Below are 17,857 nucleotides of genomic sequence, written 5' to 3' on the forward strand. Positions count from 1 at the left end.
TGATCCAAATGGTGTCTTCTCATCCATGCCCTATGGTGTTTTGCTTGTTGATGATGTAAGAGCCTATATTCACTGTAATATTGAAGAAACTAGTAATGTGGCAATCCTTGCACTATACAATAGGCATATCAAAGATAAGGATGGGAACCTAAAACTGGAATATGCACAACTGCAGAGGAAGGGTTTCACATAGTTTGTGCATTCTCTATGTTCGATGAGGTTGAATGGGTGAGGTACATCCTAAGCTATGTGCATGATTGTTTTATCTGGCTAGAAAAGCCATACAAAATCACTAAGAAAGCCATCCATGTAGTCACCTATCTGGATCAAATTGGTGACAAACTGAATCTAAGGAAGGTATCTAACACAACTATCACAAAGGTAACCAATGCAAAATTTAATAATAGATCTATGACAATTGATGATATTTTACAACACAATATGGGATTTGCATCAATGATCATTGGCTACAAGGTCTACCATCCTAGCAGACTAAACCCAGTCTCTGGAACAACCATTTATGGAACATACAAAATGGTGAAGGAAGACATTTAGTATGATCTTTGTTCAATCCTTCTTTAGGAGCTCTTGTGCAATTTGAAAAGGAAAATTTGATAAGAAGAATATATTTAAATTTAGTTCTCTAGTTGTCTATCTGGCATTGTACTTCATAAACCAAATTACTAGTTCAAGTAGAGTACAATGGGCATTTGATTTACTAGTGGCCACCTAGATCAAACAAGTTTTACAAAGACTAGGAAATAAAGAAAATCAAACATCAGCCTTGTGGAGTTTCTTTAAGACCTTCCAATGCCGAATGAAAGATAGATAAAAGATTCCCAAAGAGATTGTTGAGAAATATGTGAAATCTATCTGCTTCATGGTGGAAAAGACCAATGTCACATGGAATTTGTGGAGCCCAAGATAGTCTAGATCTTGCCAATGGGTTATGAGGTGGATGGTCAGACCTTTGAAGTTTATGTTCAACACCTTCTATGAAAATGGGTGGATCCAAATGAACCAAGCTTTGGCACCTTTAAGGAGAAAGATATGGAGTTTCACAAGAATTTCACCAAGCCTAGAAGAAAGAGAAATGTATCTAAAATGGCTGAAGAATTGGTTGTGTGGATGGGATTCACTAGAGAGGTAGGGAAGCAAGAAAGGGAGAAGCATGCTCAGATGGAAGGTAAGGATAAATCCAAGAATCCCAAGGCTGAGTCGGTTCCCTTCAAAGCAAAACCAAAGGATACCAAGTCCACCCCTACTTCGATAATACCATCTACAAGACAAATTTCATCCAAAAAGGGTGTTTTGAAGCAAAAGGAGAAACCCAAATGAACCTATGTTGTTGTATCTCCGGTAGAATCTGAGACTGAATTAGATGAAAAAACAAGAAAAGGCCAAAAAGAAAAAGGTGAATTTGTAAGGGTGGTGAGGAAATGACAATCCAGTGGTGTGGCACAGAGAAGAGCAAGAAGGCTAAGAAAGAACCTACCCTTATCAGAAGGCCCAAGAGGGGAGGGAAGCTCAAAACACAACTTGATGATGATCTTGGAACTAGTAATTTGCAAGGTAAGTAAACATTTATTCCTCCAATGACAACAAATAAATTGATTGATGAAATAATTGTTGATGGAACTTTGAAGAACATTGGAGCATAATATGAAAATCTAGTTGAGGAAGATCAAAGAAAAGTTGAGGAAGTTGTTGTTTTCTACTTACACAACTTTAGAAAATCCTTGATTGAGCAAAAACATAGAATCACAAATGATTTGTACAATATTCTTGATGCAACGAGGTTGATAGCTAGTAAAATAGATAAAGAAATGAAAGAGAGAGAATTGATCAATGTTTGCACCAGCATATCCCAAGATGAATCCAAAAGGCTCGTTGACGAATCAAATAAAAAGGAATTCAAAAGGAGAAATATGGTAAAAAGATTAATGATTGACAGGGTTGAAGAAGTAAGAAAAGAAACTGAAGAAATCTAGAGTAGGATCATAAAGAACAACCATTTATATAGTGATTGGTGTAGGAGAACCCAAAGACATAAATGAAGCCTAAAGATTCTAATATTGCCCATGAGGTGAAAATGATCACAAGTAGTAGGTTGATAGGTTTGTGGGTCAATAAGACCCAGTTGATGTAAGGCATTGTCTTGGTTGCATTTTATAAGGCACCATTGGAAAATGACCATGTGGATTAGTAGGAGTCTAGGCATGAGTTAGGGAATAAATATTAGTCTTAGAAACATCATACCAATCCTTGGAATAAGCCAAGTATACCTTGGAGTCACCTAATTTGAAAACTTGAACTTGACAACTTTTGTTGTCATTGCAAAATGTTGTAAGAAGGGCTAACTAATCCTCCAACGGTTCCAAAGTTTGAAAAATGATTGGAATCCATTAGGGAGGCTATATTAGGCCCACTTGGATCAATTCAAGGATTGTTGTTATTGAAGTTGTTGAAATTGGTGATGTTTTGGAGTTTCCTGGAATTCTGCATGTTTAATGTTCATTTCTGACTTTGTATGGATTGGTGGATGCCTGAAACAAATTGGATGAGTTAGGTAAGTCTATTACCTTTCATTTGAATCAAGTTTGAGGTATTGAAATATTCAGGTTGTAGAGATCCATCAAAACCTATCCGGACTAGTCACAAACCTTGCCAACACTTAGGGTTTCACTGAAAAGATGCCCTTAATCCAACATTTTCACCAGAGGACCAAAAAACCTATGGAAAAATGTTAGAGGGGCCATTTTACCATAAGATTTTGGTGTTGGTATATAGGGAGGTTCAAAGACTGAGAAGATTGAACTGACCCTAGGTTGGCATGTCTATGTGATCGCCTGAACTAAAGAAGTGAAAATCACATGTAGTAGATAAAGTAGATGGGATCAAGTCCTGAAACCTTGGATTTGGTGGTTTGACATCTTACCCCACCTTGCAGAAGTGCTTTTTTAGTCGGGGGACTAATAGATGGGGTACTTGCTTTACAAATTAGGTCTAATTGGCTTAATTAGGTCTGGAAGGACAGTAAGGGTATAGATCTCTAAATTGGGTTTAGATTATAAGCCTTTGAGGAATTGTGTAACTTGATAAAGGGTATCTGAATCTGCCCTTATTTTTTCATGTCCTTTGAAATTTTATTAAGTTATGTGTGGAGAACTCAACTGGCAAGGCTATTAGTCAACTGGTAGGGCTACTAGACAAATAGGATAGTTAGATCTAATGGATGTTTTGAGTTGTTGGGACCATCAATAGATAGAATCCAAGAGGTTTCCATCACATCAATACCGGAAGATTGTCTACCATTCACACAAGGGTTGAGTGTTTCCATCCCACCAGTATCGAAAGATAATAATCCTGTATGGATCTGGTCACACAAATTGTTGTGTGAGTTGAGAACCTAGTAGGTGTGTTGTCTAATACCTTGAACAAATAAAACAACCTAGTTTGGAAATAGTAGTTGTCAGTGAGAGAATATTATCACCTAGTTTTTTGCTTGGATCTACATCATATTGGTATTAGAGGGAGTTGGATCACTTGAGGAAAGTGATTTTTGATGTATGTCCACAGAAGGAAGTGAGGGAGAGGCTAGCAAAATTCCTCCTAATAGTATGTCTCAATATGCCATCAAGAAGTTGTTTAAGAAGATGTTGTAAAACAGAGCGAGGGAGTTAAAGAAGGCCAACGGAAAAGGAAAGGAGGGTCAATGTGACTCTGATGGAGAAGAAGAATAGGGGAGAAGAAGAAACCCCAAGGAAGGAAATTGTGTTACCTGTAGATCAGATAGAATTTCTTGAGGCCCTAAAGTCCATTGGCAGAGAATCCTCATTAAGTAAAGATGACATCCCTATGTTTAGTGGGAAAATGAATGCACAATAAGTGATGGATTGGATTGAGGCATTGAACAACCATTTTGAATGCAAGGAGACCCTTGAGAATAAGAAGGCTATCTTTCCTAAGTCTGAGATGAAAGGAGAAAAACTCACTTGGTGGAATTAACTCCAAGGTGAGAGGGCAAAGGAAGGTAGAGGTATGATAACCTCATGGGATAGAATCTTCACAAAAGTGAAGGCACAATTTATCCGAGTAGACTATGAAGTCCAAGTCTATAAGAAGTTACAAGGTTTGAGATAAAAAGACCTTGATGTGAGTGCATATACTAAGGAGTTCCATAGGTTGAGTTTAAGGACCAAACTCGATGAGGAGGAACCAGAGAAAGTGGCAAGATATCTTAGTGGATTAAAATATAGTATCGAAGATGAGATTAGTATACTAGCACCTGAAATAGTAAACAAGTGCTTTCAACTAGGACTAAGAGAAGAGGAGAAGATAAAGAGAAAGAATGATCAAAATAATAGAGGTAGATGGGGTAGAAACTTCAGAGGCATAGGCCATATAAATGGTAGAGGATAGAGTCCTAGGCCACAAGGAGAGGCTAATCAAGAAAGTCAGCATGGATATGGTAACACAGGAGGAGGTTTCATAGGAAGAAGACCCAATCATAGAGGTAGATTATGTGGAAGAAGTTTGGAGCCTTTTAGATGATACAAGTGCAATCAAGTAGGTCATACCACAACCAAGTGTCCTAAGAAGACTGGATCAAGCTCCCAAGGAGAGAGGAGAACACATTTGGTTCAAGATACTAATTGTTAGAGTGTCAATTCACTAGATTCCTATGGAATTCTAAAGAGAGGAGAAGCCTTAATGAGGAGCAAAACATTGTTGAAAGTGTTAGACGGTTCAGATAACCAAAAGACACTAGAGAGTGGAGGAGGGGGTTAAATCAATTGTCATAGATTACCAGAAGCTTTAACAATTTAGAACAACAATATCAGAACCCAAATAAATAATACCGAAATAGAAGTTAATCCAATTAATCATAAAGAATAATCCCAAAACAAAATCCATCCACACAACACCAAGATTTGTATGTGGAAAACCCAGTATAGGGAAAACCCATGGTGGGAATCCTACCCACAATTAGATAATACTTCTGTAGTAACTATGCTAATTTACAATGAAGGGGCCTACACTTGCAGGAAGGCCAACATCCTAGAGCACACTGCTCATCACAAAAGGAGTCTCAGTGACTACATACAAATCTAGACTACAATCCGAAGAAGTGTTGAACTGAAAAAGATAGCATCTCCTATGCTAGAGTATGGTTCCAGTTAAGCTCAATACCGGAGGACTAAATACTCTTACAAACCCAATTTGATCTTCAATGATCGACCAACTCCTCTTCTTGAATGATATTACATTAATCACACATTACATTCCTTGACCATGACCTCTTACAATAACCATGATGATCTACAATGAGATCTTACATCTTATTTATACAAACCCTTGACCATAACCAATTAGGTCGACAACCAAACAATAAACTAATCACATAATTACAAACCATGTTGGCCTTAGACCAAAAAAAAAAAAATCCAACAAATAAGACATCCCATAAATAAAACAATAGGTCCTATCCACACATTACATTAATGTCAATCCATAACCTAGATCAATCGGGACCAAGTATAGGTCCACATGCTTCAACAATGATCTCCAAATGCCAAGTCATGAATATGATCACCAATAACATCCTGAAAATCTATTAGAAGTTGTACCAACACCAATTATGCAATGCATCAAAGATCTCCACCAAAGGCTCTTCTGATGAAACCCTCGGTAGAACCAGAAACCAATCTTCATAGCAAGTAGGATAGCATCCAATCACCAAACCAAAACCAGCTGACCAAATATGAGTATAAGAATTATGAACAAGCCAATTCCATCACCAGATTATATCAGAGTCAACCAAATCATGTCAGATCCAATTTAACCAAAAATCACTCAACCTACTGGGACCAGAAGGGTGCCAGTAAAGCATCCAAACAGGTAGTGTTAACATCAATGACAAAACATCAATGTAACACATAATCAATTCCACCAAATAGCTAACAATATCCCTCTTTGGTATTGATGGAAACACTAGATGTGAAAAACATCTAAGTACCCAGAAATGCCAAACAAGTCTCCCCTTGTGGAAGACAACCAACAATCTCTTGCATATAGCTCTGAATATCAATGTCTCTCCCCCTTTGAATAATATCTTTGTAAAGTTCTAATTTTCTTTTTCACATCAATATCTCTCCTCCTTTGACATCAATGTAAAAAATATGACAAAAATATCAAAGCAAAAACATAAGCCTCTGAATCTCAAAGCTGACTACTTCCCTTGAGCAGTAGCATCCCACATTACTGTCGGAATGAATAGTATCTCTGATAATGCATGCCAGACTGATGCCAAACCACATCAATCAAGTCTCTCTCGGAAGGGCAGAAACCCCCAATCTGTCTCTTAGGTACTCAAATGATTCCTTGGATAGAGGTTTAGTGAAAATATCCGCAATCTATTCTTTCGTGTTCACATAAACAAGTTTAACTTCATTTTCTTCCACCTTCTCCTTCAAAAAGTTATACTTGATACATATGTGCTTTGTCTTAGAATGAAATACTAGAATTCTTTGATATATCAATAGCAGTAGAGTTATCATAGTGAATAAGTACTGGTGCATCACAATCCACCTTTATATCCTTCAACATTTTCTTCATCCATAAAACTTGTGTACAATTAGTAGCAGAAACAACATACTCAACTTCAACAGTAGATAAAGAAGTACATGACTGTTTCTTGTTGATCCATGAAACCAACTTCTTTCCAAGAAAGAAAGATCCACTGGAAGTACTTTTTCGGTCATCAATATCTACAGCCCAATCAGAATTTGTATATTCACATAAAGTAAAGTTATCATTCTTAGGATACGACAAACCATATCCTAATGTACCTTGCAAGTATCTAAAACTTCTTTTCACCGCTATCTCATGATTTTCTCTACATGATCACTCTAAAATCTTGAAACAATGCAAACAACATTCATAATTTCAAGCCTAGTCAGAGTCAAATAAAGTAGACCTCCAATCATAGATTTGTATCTTGTAGGATTTATCAGTGGAGAAACATCTTTCCTTGTCAATTTCTCACTTGTAACCATAGGTGTACTTACTAGTTTATAATCTTCCAGACCAAATTTCTTCAACAATTCCTTAGCATATTTAGTTTGATAGATAAAAATACCTTTGTCAGTCTGATTAATCTACAAACGTAAGAAAAATTTCATCTCACCAATCATAGACATCTCAAATTCTTTCTCCATGTTCTTAGAAAATTCTAGGCATAATTTATCTTCACCTCCAAAAATAATATCATCAACAAATACTTCAACAATTAGTATATCATCATGAGTGATTTTATAATATAAATTACTATCAGCACTGCCCTTAGAAAAACCAAGCTTCAAAAGATATTTATCCAACCTTGCATACCAATCTCTAGGTGCTTGTTTCAATCCATATAAAGCTTTCCTTAACCTGCAAACCATATCAGTATCATCAGATAGTAAAAAACCATCAGGTTCCTCAATATAAAATTCCTCATCAAAATCCCCATTCAAGAATGCACATTTAACATCCATCTGATAAACCTTATAGTTTTTATAAGTAGCATAGGCAAGAAATAATCTTACAACTTCAATCCTAGCTACTAGTGCAAAAGTTTCTCCATAATGAATTCCTTCATTCTAAGAATATCCTTTACAAACCAATCTAGCCTCATTCCTTATAACTTGACCATCCTCAGTCAATTTATTCCTAACAACCCATTTAGTTCCAATAACATTTGTATTTTTAGGCCAGGGAACCAAAGTCCATGTGTTATTTTTCACAATTTGATTTAATTCTTATTCCATAGCTTTTAACCAAAATTCATCTTTACATGCCTCAATTACTGATACTGGTTCAACTTGTGAAATTAAGCTTACCTCATTAGTTGTCAGTATTCTTCTTGTAATTATTCCATTGTTTTTATCCCCAATTATTTGATCTTCAAAATGATTCAAACTCACATACCTAGGAGTCTTCTTACTCTCTGTTCCTCTTCCTTGTTCTTCAGTTACTGTAGAATTATCTGATGTTGCCAGAGTAACTGGTTCAACTCTTTGTTCTGATAAAGGTGCTACCAGTTCAGATATAATCATTTCCACTACTGGGTCCTTCTCATAAATTCTAATTTGACTTTTTCTCAGCTCATCTACTTTGGCATTAGTACTCTCCACAATTCTCTTCAATCTCTTGTTATAACATCTATAAGCTTTCATTTCATTAGAATAACCAAGAAATATGCCTTCATCACTTCTAGGATCAAATTTCTCAATTGCATCATCTCTCTTGATATAACATTTACTACCAAAAATTCTAAAATACTTAACTGTAGGTGTATTGCCAAACCGTAATTCATAGAGTGTCTTACCAATTTCTCCTTTGATATGTACTCTGTTGAATGTATAAACTATTGTACTAACTTCTTCTCTTCAATATATATGAGGTATATTAGCTTCCACCATCATTGTTATAGTGGCATCCAAAATAGTTCTATTTTTCCTTTCCACAACTCCATTTTGCTAAGGTGTTTGGGGAGTAGAAAATTGTCTTCTAATACCATGCTTGTCACAAAAGTTATTAAACTCACCGGATGTGAATTCTCCACCATGATCTGATCTCAAAAATTTAATCATTCAATCCTGTCCCAGTTTCCACTTTATCCTTACAGATTTTAAACTTTTCAAATGCTTATGATTTTTCTCTCAAAAAAGTAACCCACATCATTCTATAATAATCATTAATGATTAGTGTGTCAACTTGAATTTTATCCTTAGAATGTTACCTACAATAAGTTAGTTTCACAAAATACAAATGAAAATACTATAGGAAATCCAAACTCAACCAATGAAACTACATGAAGTACATATGAGATAAAATACTAATATTACCTTCATGGCTTATGTCTCATTGTGTCCTAACTCCACTATTCCTGGTTGCAAATGGTGTGCTCTCAGACAATGCACTAATGGCTTCCAAGATGGCATATGAAGAATGGACTAATAGCTTGTAGTTAACTGATACTATGATATGCAATACTACATGATTTTGCTAAAATGATTATGCTATATGATAATATATGATAATTGCTATTGCTATTTGCTTCAAAAACTCATGGATGCATATGATTAACTTGCAAAATGCATTTGAAGTTTCTTGAAGTCTCACTTGAAGATTAACTCTCTCAACTAAAGCTCTAGATTTTATAGACTCTGAGAGGATGAGATGATGTGTCTTAGATCAACGGTCATGATCAGATCTATAGATTTGGATGACTGTGAGCAAAGGTGAAGGTTGAGAGAAAGGGGGAAGGAGAAGACAAGTGTCACTCATCTCACCTTGATTGGGTTGCTGACTGAGAGAGTCTAGGGATGGTTGGAGAATATTTAGGTATGATAGGACAAGTGGACTCAAGTCCTTCCCAAGATATAGGGGGTGTTGGAAAGAATATAGGAAATGGTTATGAAATGTGTGTACGTACACAATTTTTATTAAATTTAGAAGTTGAAGATAAATGATGAATTGATATTTAAGAAATATTAATTTCCTTAGCCACATGTTTGATGAGTTGGCAAAGGGAAGATGAAGTGGAGATGGAGGGTGAGTTGGAAAAATAGATTAAATAATTTAAGAAATCATTTAATATTTGAGACTATAGGATAGGAGAATAACTATTAAATATTGGATATTTAATTGATTGGAGGAGATAATTAAATATTAGATATTTAATTAATTAGAAGAATATGATAGATGAATTAATTAATAAAATATTAATTAATAGAAAGACTTGAAAATGAGTTAAATAAATTAATCTTTTCAAATTAACTATTTCATAGAAGAATAATTATTAAATAAATATATAATATTTATTTAATCACTCATAGCGATTTTTATGTGTATACATTTTGCCCCTCTTTGAAATGATGTGAAGACAACATTGTTTCAAAGATTAAATCACGTCTCGATAATACGCTTGATAGAGATAAAAATCCTGATTGTGTGGCCCCTCAAGAGATTGATCATGAAATTATTGAAAACTCTGGTTTGAACGATTAATCTCATGATATTTGATAAAAAAATTAGTCAATTAAATTCATTTGGAAAAAACAAATTAAATTGCCCCATTGAAATTAATTACTCTTCAAATAGTAAATATAAAATTAACCAAGGCTAATTTTAATTTAATTGTTATCCTTGTCAGCTTGTGGAGAAAATATTCTTGCTGAGGTGGCTAAATCATGATTCCCATGGAGAACCATTGATTTGAGCGTTTTCAGCATTATCAGTGCCTTGTCGAGCATGGGTATCTAGTAGGTATCTTATCCCAAGCTTTATTGTCAACTTTTTGTTCATATATTCACTTTTTTAGCACATTTTTGAATTTTCAAAATTTTAAAGATTTTATCGGCGTTAGGTTAGTGCTTTTGCAATTTATTTTAGCATATATGCAATTAGGATTAGCGCAAATGGATAGATTAGCACATATGCCCTTTTTGTTAGTGCATATGTTAAGAATGTTAGCGCTTATGCATAGGATAGCACAAATGTTTCATTTGTTAGCGCGAATGCTTATTAAGGTAGCGTTTTTGTATAGGTTTGCGCATATGCTTCGTTTGTTAGTGCATTTGTTCAAAAGGATAGCGCATATGAACTAGTTTAGCGCAAATGTCTTTAGATTTAGCGCATTTATTGTAGTTTAGCGTAAATGCTCAATAAGATAGTGCTTCTGCTCAAATTTGATGTTTTTGATAAGCGCAAAGGCTAAAAAGCACTTTGATGATTGGATTTAACATGTTTAATATGCATTGATGATGAAATAGGGACTTGATTGAGTGATTGTGTGATTGATAGATTGATTGATAGGTTGATTACTGGATAGATTGATAGAATTGTTGATTGATTGCTTGATTGATCGATTGATAGATTGTTGAGTAGCTCTAAGAAACCGATTTAGTTTCTGATACAAGAACTTAGCAGAGTTTTGATTGAACTCAATGATTGATAAAAAACCATGACTAATAGGTTTTAAAATGATTTGATAGCTTAAGTTGCTTCAATTTGATTTGATAGATAGATAGCATAGATTGCTTTAATTTGATTTGATAGATAGATAGCATAGATTGCTTTAGTTTGATTTGATAGATAGATAACATAGATTGCTTTAGTTTGATTTGATAGATAGATAATGATTTGATGGATTGATCGATTTCTCTTGATAAATAGGAGAAACTAGATGTTCTCCAGTGTCGAGAGAAATTACCGGCAATGCGTCATTTAGTTCCAGAGATGACCCAAGTAGAGATTAGACACATAGATGCCTGTGGTTTATGTCATTTGTTGTATATGCCTGAGATTACGCATAATAGAGGATTATTGATGGTGTTAGCCGAGAGATGGCACAACGAGCATAACACTTTCCACATGCCTACAGGTGAGATTAGTGTGACTCTTGAGGATGTCTATAGGATTCTGCACATCGCAGTGATTGGTGAGCTAGTGCAGTATGATTTTCAGGATCGGGTTGGTACAGAGGCTTGCAGAGTCATGTTTGCTGATGAGAGCATTGGTAGAGGAGAGATCTGATGGGTAGATATGGTGATGTATTACGAGGCTCTTCCCATTATTATTGCTGGTCTGATTGGAGGATTTATTTGTCCTGATAGGAGATCACAAGGTTTTTCCATTGGATGGGGTGCGATTCTCTTGAGTATGATGCAACATCGTACTCAATATGCTTGGGGTGTTTATATGTTGGCACATTTATATCACGATCTTCATGAGGTGGTGTATGATGAGAGTGCAAGTTTGTCTATAGGTTGCACTTTATTGTAGATTTGGTGTTGGGAGCACATTGCTATTACATGGCCTATCCATCACAGAGTTCATGGAGAGAGGCAGCCATATGTGTATTTTTATGCAGGTATCCTTACTTAGCATAAGTTGGGTAAGATGGAGTATTGGCGTTGGGTGCTTGATTCATTGGATAGCATTACTTGGAGACCATATGTTGATTGTGAACCATGGATGAATGATGCATAGACCTTTCCATTTATCATGCAGAGTAGATATCTCATTGGTCGGACTCCTTACATTATTGAGCTACAGTTGATTAGTCACATTTTGAGATAGTTTGGTATCATTCAGCCTATGCCTACTCGTGTGATGATATATGCTTGGCAGTACAGAGATAGGTGAGATTGGGGACCTTCTTTGTCATTTGAGATTGCTCATGTAGAGTTTTTTGCTACTCTGAGAGTGGCTTATGATATGAGATTGTACATTCTTGATCTTAGGGTTACTGCAGATTATGCTCAGTACATATTAGCTCATCCATTTCCTTGCATTACTGATCCAACAGATCCCCCTCCCAGCTCAAGAGATGAGGATGATGACTCAGATAATCCAGTTTTTAGGAGATAGAGATGGAGACGAGAGTTTAGAGCTTCTCATGAGGCCCGAGGAGGTGGAGATGAGGGTGGGGATGGAGATGGTGGTGGTAGGAGACCTGGATTGAGGGGAGGTCACTTGAGAGTCCACGGAGGACCGTTTGGACTAGTTGGCAGGATTGAGAGAGCATGTCCTATGGGTGGGAGAGATGTTGGATGGATTGGGAGGGAGCATGGTAGGATAGGTATGAGATCATCGAGAGGGTTTCCATTGATAGGAGGCAGGGTGAGTGGACTGGATGGGGGTTGTGGGAGAGGTATTGATTTTGGTCAGATTCAGCGAGATCCTAGGGTTATTGTAGTGCATGGTGGAGATGATGAGGATCTTGAGAATCATGTTCCCTTGATTAGATGATGAGTTTGGAGAGTTACTTGGACCGAGATTCCAGCAGTTGGACAGGTTGGTGGTGAGGGGATTGGGAGTCATGTACCACAACAGGATTTAGCAAAGCAGGATGCACCAATGCATGATATGCTAGAGTAGGATGCACTAGAGCATGATGTGCCAGGGCAGGATACCATTGACAGTCTGAGAGCATAGATTGATCAGCTTCGAGCATAGGTGCAGACTCTTACAACTGAGAGGGATAGAGTTGTTAGGAGACAACAGGATACTCAGGGCCTTCTTGACCACATTCAGTAGGTTGGATTAGGTACTCTCTCGACTGAAACTATTACAACATTATTTCGGGTTGGGAAGGAGACTTCCTACTGGCGATGATGATATGAGGAGGCAGTTACAAAGAGACAGAGAGCGAGTAGTTATCATACCACTGTGTTGATGGATACTAGCAATGGTGGGGTCATGGGACCTCCTCATAGGCGTGGTGATCATGGGAGAAAGGCATATGGAAATCTTCTCACCCACAGCCATAAAGATGGACAACATCAAGTAGTAGTGGTACAGGACAGCCATGACTTGATTTGTATTTGATGAGGCATTTGTATTGTTTATCTGATATCATTGTATACTTGGACTTTTATTGTTTTATAATGATCTATATGTAGGCATGGACTCTATATGATCATGATGATTTATATGCATGTTACTCTATTTGATGATGATCTATATGCTTTTATTTTATGGATGTAGTGATTATATGGATGATGTTTCTTTATGAATGTTATTCTATTTGATGATGATATGGATGCAATGATTATGATCACTATCTTAAATGATGCAAATGCAATGATATATATGGAATGCAAATGAATAATTGATTTGTTTTTTATGATGATGCAAATGATCTATATGAAATGGTTTGGTATTTTTATATGTAATGTTTATAATGATTATGAATCTAAGTGCAAACTATAATGATGATACACTATAATGATGATACACTACATGATTAATGCAATGTACTTATTTGAATGCAAACTAATGCAATTTTTGAAATGCAGCTAAACAAAATGGATAATGATTTAAAATGATTCTAAAATGAATGCACCTATAATGATGAAATGCAAATTGATTTTGTTTGTCCAAGTATACTCAATCTTTATTTATGACTGTTGATCTGTTAATGAAATGAAATGCTTATAATGCAACTGACAATTTATTCTTATAATGTAGATGAATAATAATCTAATGAAATGATCTAACTAGAAATTGTACTGCCATTCTTCATATGTTATCTTGTAACAGTGCCTTGCTTTCATCATTGAGCTTTAAAATGTTGTAAGAAAATACAAGTAACTTGGCATAATGATTCAAGATGACCTGAGTATTCCTTACATGGATTTTGATATAGCAAGTTAATACAAGAAACTTGATATAATGGATCAAGTTGACCTAAGTATTGCTTGTAGAACAGACAAGGAGTGTCTTCTTTCATGCATGACTTGGAATGTCCTCCTTGATCTTTTGTCGATCATATCCTAAGACAAGTTCATACTGTAGTAAGAGATAAACCATAGACAACAATCAAAGAAAATAATCATAGCCCATCATAGCTTCTCTAGTCATGGACATCCTTGAGTTGCATAAAGTACATGATTAGCAATAAAATCAAGATATAAACACTGAAACTTGTATGTCATTCACATGTTCTTATGGTCATTAACTGATATAATCATCTTGATGAATGATCTTTGATAATCCTTTATTACTTGTTAATTGATTCTTTAGTTTCTGAGTTGCATGATTCAGTTGTTGATGAAAATGCTTTGATTTTAGTTGCTTTGTTGCTCGTTATTTGTTTCAAAATCCTAGGTGTTTTTGGTTTTTCTAATTTTTTTGAATGTTTTGAATTTTTTCAAAGATTCAAAAGATCACCTTTGCAAAAGGAATTAGGATTTTTCCCCCAGCAGAGAAAAAAAATTATTATGGATGTATGAATTGATCAAGATCCAAACCATGGATGGATACAAATATAGATTGATTGATTCTGATAAAATCTAAGACAGTGACTATGACAAGTATGTCAAAGATTGATAATTGTTGGTAAGCTACATATTTCTTGCTAAATGGTTCAGAGCAAATGGATGCTAAAGACAAAATGGATAAACTGTGATAGATGAAAGTGATAGATGTGATAGGATGGAGTGGATAAGTGCACAAAGCGATCTCATAGATGGAGAAACCTACTTCTTTAGATAGCACACGTTTAGCAGGTTTTCACCATCTAAATTTTATTGCATTTTTTCAGATTTTATATGCTTTTTATTGATTTTTTCAGGACTTTATATTCTTTTTATTAATTTTTTCAAGACTTTATATGCTTTTTATTGATTTTTCAGGACTTTATATCTCAAGCATAGAATTTCTTAAGATGGATGAAATTGATAGGTTCATCAAATCAATCACCTTCAGGGGTAGATAACTTGTATGCTCCTGATTCATATGTTGCTACTATGACAAAAGGTCCTAACCAATTTGGTTCAAATTTTCCCTTCTTTTCCCGATCTTGCTGATTTCTTGGATTCTCCCTTAGAACTATATCCCCAATCTAGAAAATACATGGCTTGACTCTATGGTTATAGATTCTTTCCATTCTTTGTTGGTATACTTTCAAATGTTCAGTTGCATTTTGGTGACGTTCCTAAATCAGTTCTAGTTCCTGGAGTTGAGAGACTCATTGTTCTTCTTCTGGTATAAGACCATGCAAGGATACTCGTAGAGAAGGTATCTCCACTTCTATAGGTAATATAGCTTCTGATCCATAGACCAAACATTATGGAGTTTCCCCTGTTGGAGTACGGATGCTAGTTTGGTATGCCCAAAGAGCAGGATTTAGCTGAATGTGTCAGTCTTTTCCAGCTTCATTGACTATTTTCTTCAGGATTTTCAAGAGAGTTTTGTTTGATGCCTCAGGTTGACCATTACCTTGTGGATAATATGGAGTAAAAAACCTATGTTGGATATGAAACTATTCACATAGCTCTTTCACATCTTGATTTTTGAATGGTCTTCCATTATCAATGATAATGGTCCTAGGAACTCCATAGCGACAGATTATGTAAATTGAAATGAATGATGATATTTGTTTTCCTGTCACTATTGTTAAAGGCACTGCTTCAATCCACTTAGTAAAATATTCAGTAGCAATCAGAATAAACTTATGTCTATTAGAAGATGAGGGATTGATCTTTCCTACCAAATCAAGGCCCCACTGTGAAAATGGCCATGATCCTATCATAGGATATAACTCTTGTGCTGGCGCATGAATGAGATTTCCATGAATCTAACATTGTTTACATTTTTTAGCATAGGTGAATGAATCTCTTTCCATAGTAGGACAAAAGTAACCCATACGAAGAAGTTTCTTAGCCAATGTTAAACCACTTGAGTGTGTACCAAAAATACCTGCATGAATGTCATTAAAAACTCTCTCAGATTTGTCTTTTTCAAGACATCTCAGCAAAGTACCATCTAGACCACGCCTATATAGGATATTAGAAATTAGAGTATAGTGAGAGGATTGACGAATAAAATTTTGTTGCTGATTACGAGATAACTCAAGAGAAAGGATATGATCTTTCAAATATTGATAGGTTTGACCGTATAAGGATTGACTGGTTCCTAATATATGGCAAATTCGATAGGTATGCTGGGATTGGATGGTATGGGTTAAGATATCTTCCATGAGAAATTTGTAACACTATTGATTGTCCTTATTTTGCAAGAGAGATGCTATTGTAGCCATTGCATCTACTGCTTTATTCTCATTTCTGGGAATCTGGGTAAATGTGATTTCTTTAAAGTGCCCTTTAAATTCCTCCACCAGCTATTTGTATAGCATAAGATTTTCATCCTTTGTTTGACATTCATCATTTACATGATTGCTGATAAGTTGTGAATCACAATAGACATGTAGTTCTTTGACGTTCCACTCAATGGCCATTTTGAGCCCTTTAGCTAATGCTTCATACTCTACAATATTATTAGTGCATGGAAATTGTAGTCTGTACGATTTCGGAATTGTGTGTCCTTGAGGTGTGATGAAAAAGATTCCTGTACCTGATCCATATTGGGTATAAGAACCATCAAAGTACAATTCCCAAAACTTTGTAATTACTATCAGTATATCTGCATCAAGAAATTCAATGTGCAAAGGCATGTCATTTTGTAAAGGTGTATCAGCCAATTGATCAGCAATGACTACACCTTGATAGCTTTCCGATCAACATATTCTATGTGAAATTCACTTAGTATCATAACCCATTTGGCTAGTCTTCCTGTCAATGTTGACTTGCTCAACAGATATTTGAGAGGATCTATTTTTTCTATTAGTTTTACAAAATGAATCAACATATAATGTCATAGCTTCTGAGTTGCAAATACAACTGCTAGACATATCTTTTCAATTGAGGAATAATTTAATTCATATCCAACAAGTGTTCTGTTGATATAATAAACTGCTCTTTCTTTTCCTTCATCATTATGTTGAGCTAGGAGAGCACCTAATGATACACTTGTTGTTGAGATATAGAGTAACAATGGTTTCCCTTTGACTGGTGATATCGGTACTGGAGGACTCATAAGATATTCTTTTATTTGCAAGAAAGCTTCTTCACATTTTATATCCCATCTGAATGGAACATTTTTATGTAGAATATGGGTAAATGGAAGGCATCTATCGACCAACTGAGAAACAAATCTCCTAATTGATTGCAATCTTCCTTGTAAAGATTGCAATTGAGTTATGTTCTTAGGTGACTCCATCTCCATGATAGGTTTGACTTTTTCAGGATCTACTTCAATGCCATGAGATGATATAATGTACCCAAGAAGCTTTGTAGAGGTTACCCCAAATGCACATTTATTTGGATTTAATCTCAATTGATATCTTTCCAGCCTGTCAAAAATCTTGCTTAAAATGTTCAAATATTCTTTTCTTGTGTGAGATTTTGCATGTATGTCATCGACATAGTCTTCCATAAATGTATGCATCATATCATGGAAAATG

Source organism: Cryptomeria japonica, chromosome 7 (genome assembly GCF_030272615.1).
Source record: "Cryptomeria japonica chromosome 7, Sugi_1.0, whole genome shotgun sequence".
Taxonomy (NCBI): domain Eukaryota; kingdom Viridiplantae; phylum Streptophyta; class Pinopsida; order Cupressales; family Cupressaceae; genus Cryptomeria; species Cryptomeria japonica.